General features: G+C 37.8%; 1 long non-coding RNA gene across 1 annotated transcript; it reads right to left on the bottom strand.

Moving 5' to 3' along the window:
* Positions 1 to 3,352: 3,352 nt before the first annotated feature.
* Positions 3,353 to 7,495, bottom strand: LOC109965877 (uncharacterized). Its single transcript, XR_002275705.1, has 3 exons — positions 7,374 to 7,495; positions 5,079 to 5,141; positions 3,353 to 4,664 (listed from the first exon to the last, which is right to left on the bottom strand). It is a non-coding gene; the product is annotated as an uncharacterized LOC109965877 (long non-coding RNA).
* Positions 7,496 to 14,357: the final 6,862 nt, after the last annotated feature.

Genomic DNA, 14,357 nt, shown 5'->3' with positions numbered 1-14,357 from the left:
AAGAGACATGCCTAATATCAGTTTATTTCTTTTTTATTAGTTTGTTTTGCTTTGAGTTTTAAATATGAAACCTATAAAAACAATCAGACTTACAGTATGTTCCTGACCATCGGACGGACATGAGCCATTGTGGACAGGACAAAAAGCAAAAGGTTTACAGAGACTCCAAAACTTTGTACACTCTGTACCAGTTATGTTTTACAAGACTAAAGCATCTGTTAGACTTTTTGATCGATACACACATCCATAGGTAATTATTAATATAATGTTCAGATTTATGAAGGCACTTCTAATGAAATGGAACCATAAAGCTGTTGTGATTGTTTACAGGGTGTGAATAAAATGCTATCGGCATCATAAACATGGACGGTGGACGTGCTCTGTTGATGTAATGCCTCATTAACCCTTAATGTGTAGGCACTTTGTAAAAAAAATGGTGAGTCGCTCTTGAATATCAGTAATTGTGGAACTAATGACCTTACTTTGGAGAATAGGAGACAATAATCAGAGCAAATGCAAAGCCGGTGAGATTGCTTCTGCCCGCCTGGGATGGATTCTCAGAGGGAATCATAGATTGTAGAAAAGCTATTTGATGTTTGTTGGCTCTAGTTTAGCGCATTGTGACTTCAAGCATTTCCATTGTGTCATTACTTCCATGCTTTCAGAGAAAATGGGCTCCTTCAGTCAGTATCAGTCCAACTCCTTCTCGTCTTCTACCATAACCCCCTTCAGCAGCCCTCAACCCCCAACTGACATTAAATATTTTAAGATATGTTCTGCTCACTCCAGCCCGCACTCTGCTCTGGTCACTGTATGTAGACCTATGTATATATGCTCAAATAGAAACACAGAACAAAGTAAAGGGTTTAAATTTTGAAAAAGGAAGAAGGATTTCAGATGTGTCTAAGGTTCAACATGTGAACAACTCCTGCGCACTGTGCTCTAGCACTGTGAGCCAGGTCTTGGTGTAAAATCCAAGTGATAACACGTTCAAAGAATAGTCAGACATTTTGTGAAATACCCTTATTCACTTTCTGATGGAGCGTTACATGTGAAATTCAACTCTACTATCGGTTTCTTACAGCAGACGCTTAGCTTAGCTTAGCACAAAGAGTGGGAACAGGAAGAACCTGGCTCTATCAAAAGGTATGTTTATATAATACATACAAAAACTGAAGTTTGTTTATTTATGCTGTTTTTGTTTTCAACTGAAACAGAACCACTTAGCTGTTTTGCCATTTGGAGGCTTGGTGCTCAACTATGTCAGGTGCCATCTTGAGGTATCTTCACATCTACCTCTCTGCCAGAAAGGGAATAAATGCCTTTCCCCAAAATGCTGAACTACTCCTTTAAGAACCAAGGCAAACAAACAGGATCAAAAACAACTTTGGTCAAAGTTATAATTATGCAGGACAAATTTATATCTATCAACTTGGAAGAACTGTTATTCTGTCATGTTTTACATAAGACAAATTAAAACAACACCTAAAGGAAACCATGAAATAAAAAAAAGTCAAAAGTAGACAAAGGAATAATAATTATATTACAGTTTGAGTGAAAGTAAATTATAGCCACAAGTCCAAGACACAAGGAGAGTTTTTAATTTACAGCTAACAGTGGCTGAAGTGGGACTCATTGGAGATCATGAGGAAGCTGGTCATACTGCGCCCATTTGAGTAAAGCGACATCCTGGGCAGTTGACATGAATTGTTGGGTTATTTTTTAGTTAGATAGATATTCAGAGATTTGTTGTCTAGGAATGTTTAGTGCAGACAGGGTGACTAGCTTAGGCTGTTAACTATTCAGCCTGCAGTGCAGACTGCAGGCACGTCAAGGTTACAGGAAAACTGCTGTTAGTGTCAACTGTAATGCTAGTCTTAATATTTGTCTTAATGTGTAAGGTTATGTCCAATTGTTTTAGATACACACCACGAAAACAACAGTCACGCACCTTGACTTTTCCTCATGTTTTGGCTAAACGTTATAGCAGCTGCAAGGCTTGCTTATCGGGTGACGTCACGGTTCGACAGCCCCGAAAGGATTAATATTGTATAGCAATGCTTGGTTCGGGGGCTTTTGGGTTTCCGGGCTGCTTTGGCAGCCTGGGGGTTGGAAGATCTCTGGACTGGAAGTGTTAATTCTTGCCTGTGACTCTTTGAATAAACCAGCACGGTTATATTTTTTATATACTCAAGTGGTCTGAGTCGTCCCTCGGAGTTCCTGGTTTGAAAGAACCGGATGAGGCTTTATAATGGTTTTCAGCCTATATGAATCTACTGTCAGCCTTTTAAAGAGAGAATAGGATTAATCCAGTTTCTGTTTTTCAATGAAGCCTTACATGTGGTTTCTGGCTGGAAATATTCACTGCATTACATTTCTAGTCACAACACAATCACCGATTTAATGAACAACATTTTACCATTGGCAATATCAAATGTCTCTGCTGTCAGAAAATGATTTCCATGCCCAAGAAAAGATTCATGATCTGTCATCACAGACACTCACCTCATTTTAGCATCTTTCAATATGAAGTGCTAGGAGAAACACTAGCTGGAAACGGTGTGTTAGTGCACTTTAAAAACAATCATCTAGCAGCCTGTCATCTTTTTGGTAAATTACAGAAAATCATACGCTAACAATTTACCTCATATTATAACGGCTCTCTTCTTGTGAATGTATAGTGGGCCAATTTACATCTGAATGACTTCACACGCCCCCTTGAAATCTGAGAATAGAGGTAAAAGACGTAACAAGGTTCATCTGTTCTATTCGGTCTGTAAAATGGGCACAGCTTAATGGCTTGTGGTTGGCACAGACACTCTAAAGCTAAATGAAGCCAACAAAAGAATCAATCGGAAATGCATGACAAGTTGCACTACACAGGTTCAAAATATAAGCGGATTAAAAGTGTTTGCTGACATAACTGGGGCTTACAGCAAGCTCCACTGAAACCGTCAGCCTTTGTGTCGACGGCATCAGAGCTGCCTGACTACTGAATTATGAAAAGTGGTCTATCAGTAACATTCAGTCTGTACAAGTTCAATTAACCAACATTTATACACAGTCATGTATTGCCGGCCATTGCTGGGACATTTTCATCCTCAGAAAAGGCAATGAAGTGAAATGATTCAGTAACAGTGAATAATGGAACAGAGACCTTTCTGAACATCTTTGTAAACGGAGACGGAAAACATCCTACAGAGCTGCAAACTAGCATTAGATTTTCCAGAAACTATGGAGGAGAGTTTTATAATGTTGCCATCATATTTGTGTGGACTTTAAATTTCCACTTTGTATCTGTAAATCTTGATTGATGACTTACCACATAGTGTCAAGAGTGATGGTGTGCATTTCTATTTGCTTTTTTTCCCCCCTCGAAGTCATGCTGGTGCTTTGTTACACATGCCGACATCACTGCTCGTCTTCAAAGTGAATGTCTTTTTCTTTTGGGAGCTGAAGGTTTCCAAATGTGTTTTTCTCTCCCTCAAAATAAACAACTTGGTTGTTGTATCCAGCAGAAAGACCCCGAACAGAAGAACGTCCTGATGACACTTCCGAATATAATGACTATAAAGGAGTGTTTTCCTGGTTTATTCCATTAAAGTACTTTGGTCATTAAAGTCACATTATTAATATTACAGTCAGCATTTGCTCCTAAAAATTTCATGGTGTGTTCAGCTTGTTTTTCACTACTTTTCAGGCAGCCAGTGGATGTGGTTCACCTTGGTTTGGTATGAAAATAAATGAATAAGTTGAGCTTGGAGGTTTTGTGCTTATTGTCTACATTTTTAATCAGCAAAGCAGCTGAAAACATGGGATGTTTTATAAAGCCACTCTAGTTGGAAGCTCTAGCCTTCAAGACATACAGTTTCCACTCAAGCATATAAACCTTGCAGAAAAATAAGAGAAAACAATGGGGGGCGGGGGAATTCAGATGTCATGTTTGGATTTTTTTTTGTTAATTTTGGATGATTCTGTGCCTTACAATTTAGTGCTGACATCCACTGATGCAGGAAGTGGTGTGCCCTTTAAGTCACAAGTGGGAAGTGAGGGTGTGGTGACTGCGTGGTAGAAAGTCATGTTATGCATTGGACCTGTCATGTACCACCAGTTAAAGTCTCCTGATTTTTAACTGTGACCACAATCTTTCTCCAACGTTTAACAAGTCCAGTCTTTGTGCAAAACTAAGCTAAGTGCCTCTCACCCATGGCTTCCTACAGTAGTAACCAACACTAGCATTTCACCTTCAAAGTTTCATGTAAATTTTGAATTAAATCAAAGCAAACATTAGGCACATAGTTTCCAAACAGACCTTAGAACACGTGTGCTAGAAAGAGATATTGACAAAAAAAAAATTTGAGCTCAGCACAAAGATAAAAAAAAAAGTTCTCTTTTTCTAAAAGCTGAGAACACATTAGAACAAATAAACGAGGATGATGTGGGTGAGCAGATATGATTCATGGGGACCAACCAAATACAGTCTGTCGGAGGTGCTTGTTAAATGTTCTGAAAATGGAGAGTGGCCTTTCAAAAGGCCTCAGAACTCTCCACACTGAGGAAAGTTGAGCCTCTTAGCTAAGCCTCCCAAGACAAAACGATATGTCAAAGCTGTAGCTCCTCATGGTTCATCATGTAAAGGTCACATGTATTGCTGCATGGAGGGCCTGATGAGCATCCAGAAAGAGACAATGTTAAGTCAAAGGGGATCTAACTTAACACAGAATTTCAGTTTGGTTTAGATTAGAAAAAAAAAAAACAATTAGTGTGTTCAAATCTGAACAACCTCTATTATACGCGATAATATACCGTCTTATCTTACATTAAAAAAAAAGGCTGTGTGTGCAGTTTCTCCAACTGGTGACCCAGAGCTGGTCTGCCAACTCAGTCACAGATAACAAACCAAATTTAAACTCAGCATAATGAGGTGTTGCAAACTGAAATACTAACATTGTGAGTCTTCAGCTCGCAGTCACACAGAATGTAAAAAGGCCTACATCAGAAGCATCCCATGAGACAAGGTATTATTTGACAAGTGTGTTCACCACAAATACAAAAATATATATTTTAAATATAGTTACCTGCAGTGCTACAGTATCTAATCATGCTGCTACTTTGGGTGTGATTTGTAGTAGAGATGTCTCCTGTCAACACAACAGAGCAAACAGCAGATGGATTGTGGTTTTTAAAGCATCCAAAAAGTACTTTTATTTCTGGAAAGAGATTTTTGTTCATTTTTTTTTTTCCCCAAAAGTGAACATTACATTTGATAATCCACCGAACTGATTATAAACTTGTTCCCTGAGAACTACTACTACTACCAAAGCACAGCCATCATCTGTCGAAAGGTGCTAGCATGCATCAATATGAAACACTGAAGACTGTCTTTATTTCTAGACATCATATCAACTATCTGAGAGGAGAGACATGGGGAAGAAAAATATAAATATTGTTCAGAATTAAAATTTGTGCAAAAATATGAACATCCAAATGACAGGAAAATTTACATTTTAGCCATGATGACACTCTTAATGAGAGAACTCACACTGGTATAATTTATAATAAAAAAAAATGTTTTGAGAACTTGTCAGCATTGTCATGTTATACTTAGTGCAATCAGAAATGTATGCATCACACTATACACACACACACACATATATATATATATACACACACACACATACATATATGTACATATATATACACACACACACACACACACACAGACTACTGTACAGTATGTAATTTTTTTAATCACTATAATGTATCTACTGCATAAAAAAGTGCAGTATTTTTAAGATGCCATCCTGTATTATTCAAAATAGATTAGAGCGTGATAATGCACTGCAGGGGTCATGAAATGTCACTGAATCAGCAGTGTCTGAAACCTGGAGCCGTCAGCAGGACTGCATTAAACTTAAAAGAGAACCACTGCAGCACTGTAGTTTTTGATCATTGGAGACAACCGATCTTTAATGTTCAAAGAATATTTATGCTTCAGGCTTTTCTGAGAAACATTTCAAACAACCTGCCGTGAAGTATGTGATTGTAATATAAATGCCAAAAGAAATGCAAATAACTCAGACCCCCTACAGTTACTAAGCAATTTCCTGTACGCTACCAGTCAGTCCCAGACAGCCTGAGGACAAACTCATTTGGACTGATGCTTAGCAACACTGGCAGGTACAGTACAGTTAGTGCTATAACAAAGGCAACAGCTTAATTTGTATGTATAAGCGCATAGGTTTGTGACACCAAAATGTTCGCCTTGGTAACACAGTAAAGCTTTTGGAGCAATTTGCGATTTTAAAATCCTGTTACATTCACTAATCAGCAATTAGATACATGTCCTTGGACCCACTTTCCAGTGTTTGCATAACAATTATATTTAAAAAAAATCTTGCTGCTTTATTTCTATTTTAACAACATCTACTATAGCAGATGTAAGACACATTCAAAGTGTTTCCACTGGTTATTATAGAAATAACCAGAAAAAGAGAGATTGTTAATCCTGGGGTGACATTTCTGAGAACTCCAACAAAGGTAACTTTGCTCAGAACTGTTATAGGAAGAACCAGATCCCTCTTTAACAGTATCAGTACACTACAGGATAATAACGTCAGTGGCAGACAGAGCGAGAGAGAGTTAATTTGGTACACTGCTGTCACACCAAACTGTGTGAAAGTGATCTCAGGTTGGTGTGTAAGAATGAGTTATTTTAGTGTACTGGAGAGGAAATTTCAGTGTGTACACATTGCTTAACATAACACTGACTTGATCTGTTATTTACTGTATATATTAAGAATTTAGTTAGATTTTTATTTACGTAAAACTGGGCAGAATTTTTTTTTCTAAAATTCAGCAGTTTCTAAGCTGCAAATGTCAATATTACACAATTAAATGTGCCAAAGAATGGATGAGCATTCATATGCAAACTTGCAATACAAGTTAAATGTAGCTCCACATTAAATAATATCATTGTCCAATCCTAACCAACCATTAACATCTACGGTCATAATTCAAGGTGACCATTACCAAGAAATAACTAAGCCATGGCAAATACTAAGAAACCCTAACAAACATTTCAACTAAGCCATATCAAGTACTAACACTAGCAAACATTTCAAGTGCTGTCCTAGTCACCAAACATTTCAGAAAAACATTTCAACTAACTCAGCTTCCTTTTGTACTATATCAGATTCCACCCTATGTTGCCAATCACTTCACCAAACTTCTAATTTGCTCATGCTAGCACCAGCAAGTAGGCCTCAAGCCTGCTGTAAGTATCAAACATTTTTTTGTTAAGCCCAATGTCTTGATGGTTTACTCCATCTTATCAGACATAATCCACACATTGGTTTACCCCATTCACACACCTTTCTTCTGCTCCAGAGCCATTCACTGGACCTTGATGCACTTAGTGATGTGACGTTCCCTAAGGAAGCTTCGAAGCTTGTGTCGAGTAGGGGAGGGGGCGTTTCCGCGATGCGCGTATCGAAGCTTGCGTCATTTAGGAGAGGAGCTGAAAATGATGACGTCCGAAGCCTCGCTGCCCGGCTGTACCACGTGACTGATTCAGGAAGTGGTTCGGATTTTGCCGCGAGTTTTGACAGCGATATAAACCCCTCAGGCTCCATTCAAAATGTGGGTGTTTGATGGAGAAAAAGAAATCGCCTAAGACCTGCCACAGTGGAGAAACTGTTGTTTTTAAATAAAAACCAATGATGTGTCCCCTAAACCATAATCACTGGCCATACCTCAACATTACAAAAGCACAATCATTGTCCATACCCCAACCCCAACCACCCTCACCTCACTGTAAATAATCATTTCCATTTTCATCATTTCCAAATAATCATTTTCCATACTGCCAGTATATATGTATATACACAGTATACTGCCATCACTACAATATACATGTTTTGCATACTTCTTTATTTTGCTGACAGTTTTATTCACAGGCTTTCTGCAAAATGCCACACACTTCAAATTCATGCCAACTGATATTGTTGCATCCAGTAGATGTCCTACTAGAGCAAATGAAGCTTCAAGAAGCTTTGCGCTGGAGTGAACCAATTGGATGAAAGGCTTCATTGCTTCATGAAGCTTCATCTGCCCATCACTAGATGCACTACCAACAAAATTCTTCACAGTATGTCTTTCCCTCCCCCACTTAAGACCCAATTAACTTCTACTACTTCTTCTTTCAGGTTTTTACAGCATCTAGTATCCTCAACATCATTACTGCCTCCTAATGGTTTTAAACCAGCATCCATTTCTTTTAAATCCATACATGGTAGATAACATGTGGTATAATGATGATAGTGTCCCTAGTGGTAGTTCTGTGAAGAATCAGTTGTATATTGCATCATTTACAGTGATTGTGAATGGTTCTTAATTGTTAATACAAACTGAATGTTAAAGCCTACCCCTAAATTTCTGATAGATGTACTATTTATTTTTATTTTAAATTTAATTCAGTTTTATTTCTCACATCTATCAAAACTATTGGGGGTAAACTTCCATAAAACTAACGCCTAACCCCAGCCAAATTCCCATGACAAAGAAGACTTTATGATATTTAGGTGTACGCTGTAGAATAAACAAAAAATACAACTTGGGAAAACTGGTTGACGGCAAAGTGCAAAAAATTGTGACATCATCAGGGTCATAAATCATGGCTTCACACCTCCCTTTGAGAGGAGGTGCATAGTATTACTTTCTAAAAATTGTGTTGTTAAGAAAAGCATGTCCAGTCCTCAGTCTGGTCAAAACTACCTGCTGTTGTCTGTTTGATTCTCTATTCATCGTCACATCTACGTGACTCTGGATTGCGTCTAAATGTCGTCCTTTTCTTGCTCTGTCCCAGTACTGTCACCATTGTTGATTCATTTCCTTCCACACTATACTCTTTCCTTCTCTTTTTGACAGATTAATATTAGTGTCAATAAGTTCTTTTTGTATTGCTTCTTTCACTAATTTATCTGCTTTCTCATTTCCAGGTACTGGAACCCACATGAATATGATATGTTTTCCCTCATTTAACTATTGTTGAATGGGTGATCAGTATTTCATAGAGCATATCTCAATGAGTACTGACTGTACTTGTCTTAATGCTTTTTGGTGCTGATGTAGTTCTTCTACATATGAGTATTTTGTTTGGTCTCAGTTGCTCTGCCCACTGTAATGCCAAAATAATTCTACAGTGAATACAGTCAAGCAGTCTGTTGTCCTTTTGCAAATTTCTATTTGACAATGCCCCCATTGCCCCTTTTAAGGGATCCTTTGACCAGTGAAAATCTATAATTACTTTGCATACGTATGCTCCCTACACAGTAAAAAGTCCAGTGTTGATTTGACTCTCACAGAGTTCAGAGTTTATATAGCTCCACACTTTCCAGAGTTAAATTAACACTTTCGAAATAGTTAAATATTTAACACTTTTTCAGAGTTACCTTTTTTAACTCATAGAAGTGTTAAGGAAACACCAAGAGGGATTCAAATTAAATACGTCAGAGTTACATTTGGGAGTGGTAGTGTCACTCTGTTCAGTGTTAACCTATGTACTTTAAAATGTGTTAAATAAAATCCACACACAAATTAATTTCCATAACAACAACATTTATTTGTTTTCTTTCCCAATTCCAAGTCAATTGTGTAATTCAATTAAATTACAAAGCAAGGTACAATATACAAACCTTCATCTGCAACACTATAAGAACTTTGAATGTCAAACGGCTTATAAAATTTAAGCTTAGACATTTTAACAATACACCTTTCCTCACTTCGCAGTACTCTAAATGCATGATGATGTTCATCAAAAATCTCTGTGAATAGCTTGTTTGCTAATAGATAAATCAGATTTTCAACCAAAAGTACATCACTTATTTCACAAAAAACTGGCAAATCATCTTCCACTGCAGTGCAAATTACAAGTCCAGCTCTATATTCTACACCATCAACTTTAACCCAACTTGTTGAGAAAACATCATTTGACAAGTTCACGTCAAGCATTTCAATGTTGACAACATTCTCAGGTGTCAGGGAAAATGACTTAATTGGCCCATACTCAATATTACTGAGGGTGAAGGTTTCCCAGTGATGGGCAATGGCCATCTGATGCTTTTTTGCAAATGATTTAGTTATGTTTTTAAAGTTTTTCAAAGAATCTTTAAACCACTTGTGCTTGGCTTCAAACCGCATACTCCACATATATAACAAGGGGCCAATTTTCCTTATAGAAAATGGGTAATGGATCATAAAATGATGTTTAGGTAATAATGTTTTAAGTGGATACAGACACTTAAATAATTTGTGGTGGTCAACAATCAAATGTTTCAAATAAATTGTCATGCCAAAAGTGAGAGAAGGTGAAAAAACTATGTTCATTATTTGAAGCAATAAAAGCAACAGACTCCAGTGTTTGTTTCCTGGAGGAACAATGTCGCCAAATAACAGTGGGATGTTTTTTACAAGACACAATGTCTGAATAGAATTCAAACCAATGCCATTACCAGCACTCTCTAAGATAACCTTTGTGGGTCGGTTTTTACGTTCTAAAAATCCATAATCAAAAGAATAAATTCTGGAAAGCAAATCCTGTTCAGATAAAAAGTTTTGTGTGAGATATTGAAAAAGCAGTTTAATTTCGTACTGAGCCACACCCTCAAGAAGATCATGCATAATATCAAATGAGTAATTATTCGAAACATGAAAGTATGTCAGTGTGTTAAGAGCAGAATTTTTTTTTAAGCCATACAGTGACTTCAATTGTGGGTTTTCTTGGAGAGACTGACAATGCATCTTAAAGATTTCTTTTCCACGAACAATTACCTTCGGATCATCCTCACTGTATACTGTCTGAGAATCAGCCTTTTCAATCAAACAAAGGCGGCAGAAATGATGGCCACTAAATGACTCATTAAAACCAAGAATTAAAACCAAGGAGCAAAGGACAGTTAGGAAGCTGGAAATCGTATATGACATCTCAGCTGGTTTTTTTGTGCTACTGTTCTGCCTGGACAGCCACCATTTTGATACTCTGGAGAAGATTATCAGCCTGTTCATCACCGGTCATCATCATTCCACTACTCATCGGATTTCCTACATTCATCACCTTCATTCCCGCTGTGCATGCCATCTTCGTCCTCGTCCTCATCTTCCCAGCAGCAGGACCGACAGCTATTTATTGTGGTTGTGGTAGGAACTAGGTGTTCCACGGACTGAACTGAGTTATTACAGTAGGACGGTTTACTGAACTGTGTCAAATGGTCTTATGTATTTTTGTTCTGTTTTACGGTTGAATAGATCATTAAGTACGGTGGCCGACACGGTCACAACACATGCAAAAGACACAACACATGCAAAAGACACAAACGCGGTATTGAACAAAACACATGCAAGACAGAAACGCGGTATTGAACAAAACACATGCAAAAGGAAAACGCTGCATTAACCAAAAAAACACATGCAAGACAGAAACGCTGCATTAACCGGAAAACACATGCAAAAGGAAAACGCTGCATTAACTGAAAACACATGCAAAAGGAAAACGCTGCATTAACTGAAAACACATGCAAGAGAGAAAATGGAAATAGGGGGAGCCTGATCGCAATGATGGGTTCATCCCAACATTAAGGAAGTAGAAGAAGAATAAGTAGTGAATACTACCGCGAAAATTAAGAAGAATACTACGGCAAAAGAACTAGCTAAGCTAATTTAAGTTATTATAAGAAGAAAAAGAACAAGAAGAAGACCACGGGGCATTTTCAAGGTTACAGAAACGGTACGTTTTCCATTAAGTTCCTTTTTAAATAATTGCCCGTCATCTCTTACGGTACTATAAAAGAGCAACAAATGTACCTAGCTAAGGATAGTGTGCCACAGACTGTGTTTAACTCTTATTAGCTCACGTTAAACCTAGTAACTCGGGATAATAGCGTTAGCTAACTAGTGTTTCTGTATGGTAAGCAGCGTAGATAAAATGGATAAAAAGGTGCAGTGAAATAACTTTTATTTTCAATATATATAAAGTATATAACAGATTTTGTGCAAATCAGGTGTGCAATTTCAACGTTAACTTTAGTTTTCTCTCATATACTGTACAATCTCCTTATATTGGACCTTTCCAATTTTAGTAACTCTCCTCTTCTTCCCCACCACCACAGATGTATTGTCCATTCTGCGGATCTGCACTGATAGCGTCTCCTGCATTTTGTTGTCTGTGTGGCAGAAACATCAGTTTTTTAAATGATCTGCCAAACAAAGTCCCTCCTGTTGTCCCTCCCATTGCACCTCCTGATCCACAGCCTAGCACTAGTACAGGTGAACAGAAAGTTGTATTCATGACATCTCGGCAAATCTGTTCTAAAATATCATGCAGAAAAGACTAATCGTCAGTTTCAAAAAGATATGGACTTTGGGATACAAAACTCTCCTGGTTTTGGACTATATTAAATTTAGAATTCAGAACCCAAAATCTGATGTTCATCTATTAAGGCCGTTGCTATCTTGATTCTGAAAATGACAGTTGTGACCTTTTTTGGCAAGTTGGACTTGTTCTGGAAAAGTTATTTTGTAGTAAACAGGTGAGAGAAATCGAAGGTTGTCTTTGTATTCTTTTATTACAATGTACCAGCTGGGAGACTGCACACAGCTCTAAACTTTCTCAATGTGAGTTGAACATGCACAAGGAAGTGTCAATTATACCAGTATCTTACTAGGCAGAACCAGTCTATTAACCAATCACAAGCTTCTGCATGTACCTCTACAGAAAAAAGGAAAATGAGAATAGGCTATAGTGCCTAACAGCTGCTGGGACTTTACCTTTTAAGGTTCAGTATTTGGGGCTGAAGTGGAACAGTTCAAAAGTTGAGTGAATTAAGCACATGCACAAAAGTTACAGTGATAGAATTGTGATACCACAGTGAGAGAGAAAAACAGTATGCAGTTAGGACATAGTCTGCCTATATGCAGAACAGCATATTTCTCTGAGCAGAGAGTATGCTGCAACACAGTGAACTGTCATTACACATTATACATTAAATCAGCCATGTATGAAAGAACACTTAGGAAATGATAAAATAAAAATAGCTAATACAGACACATTTAATTACATATCAGCCATGGTCTTCAATCTGATATTAGTTTTCCACACATGACTCCCAGGTCAATGACTGCATCAGGCCACTCTGTCTCTGTAGTTCCCCAAAGTGTTCCTGGAGATTGTCGTCTCCACATGGACTGCAAGTTGGCTCAACCGCAAACTCAGCCAATTCCTCCTGACAGACTGGGAACCCACATTCACTTCCACCAAACCTGGGGGTAAAATATTTGTTTTTAGTCAAGTGGCACACTGGTTGCAACATTAATACCACCTGCTTAATAGGCTTGCAAAGCAAAGTTTAGTCTGCTCCCAGAGCTACTACTGCACAAATTGCTGAAAAAGACCAATGCTGACTAATGGAAAACTGTCAAAACATACAAAGAGCATACACTATATTAGGCAGCTGGTTTTAATGTTGTGGTTGGTCATTGTATATGGAGGTTCATCTGTTGGCATGCAGGGATGCGGAAGTTAAGTTCATCCTGTATAATTTACTTCTAACAAGTGTTAAGAGTTAAAAATGTAATACTAAATTTTATTACATTTTATTGTACATTGAAATTTTGCAATTTGTGTGACTGTTTGGAAATAAATTTATTTTCTGTCACACTGAATATACAGTAAAGAGATTAAGAGTAATGGCTGACATAAGATGAATACATGAAAAAATCTTCAATGTTAGGGAAAAATATTTTGAAAGTACTGTAATTAAGAACACAGGTACTAGTACTTAATTTGAGTAATTATATTCTATAGAAAATAAAATTCAATGACAATTCTAAGATATAGTGATCAGTACAGGTGCAAAGATGTAAATAAATGTTGAGGGCCAAACCTTTGTTTCCTGAAGTAAGACCACCAGCTTTCTATTCGTTGGTTTGCAGTTGAGGATCCATACGTATGACTGGCAGCTCCAGCAAAACCATCAGTGTATGATGATCTTAACGAACAATGGATTGCCACCATTGTGCCGTTTTCAGTGCCACAGTCCATGCGAAGCCGCATTGGTACGATCCCACTTTCTGAGACACATTGCAGATAGTTTTGAGCAATGACCCTAGGATCATTGTTGGTTGGTCAACACCCCAACCACAGTACTTTGCGGGAGTAGCCATCTATACAGCCACTAATTGCCAAACCATATGGTTTTAACTTGTCATAACCATCGACACGCCAGACATGGTTTGGTCCATTGGAGCTGTACACTCTTCTTACAAATCTCCATCTCCTGAAGGATCAAGCTCTCTCATCAAAG

The sequence above is a fragment of the Monopterus albus genome, unplaced genomic scaffold, assembly GCF_001952655.1.
Source record: "Monopterus albus unplaced genomic scaffold, M_albus_1.0 scaffold105.1, whole genome shotgun sequence".
NCBI lineage: Eukaryota > Metazoa > Chordata > Actinopteri > Synbranchiformes > Synbranchidae > Monopterus > Monopterus albus.
This window is presented reverse-complemented; position numbering and strand designations above follow the sequence as displayed.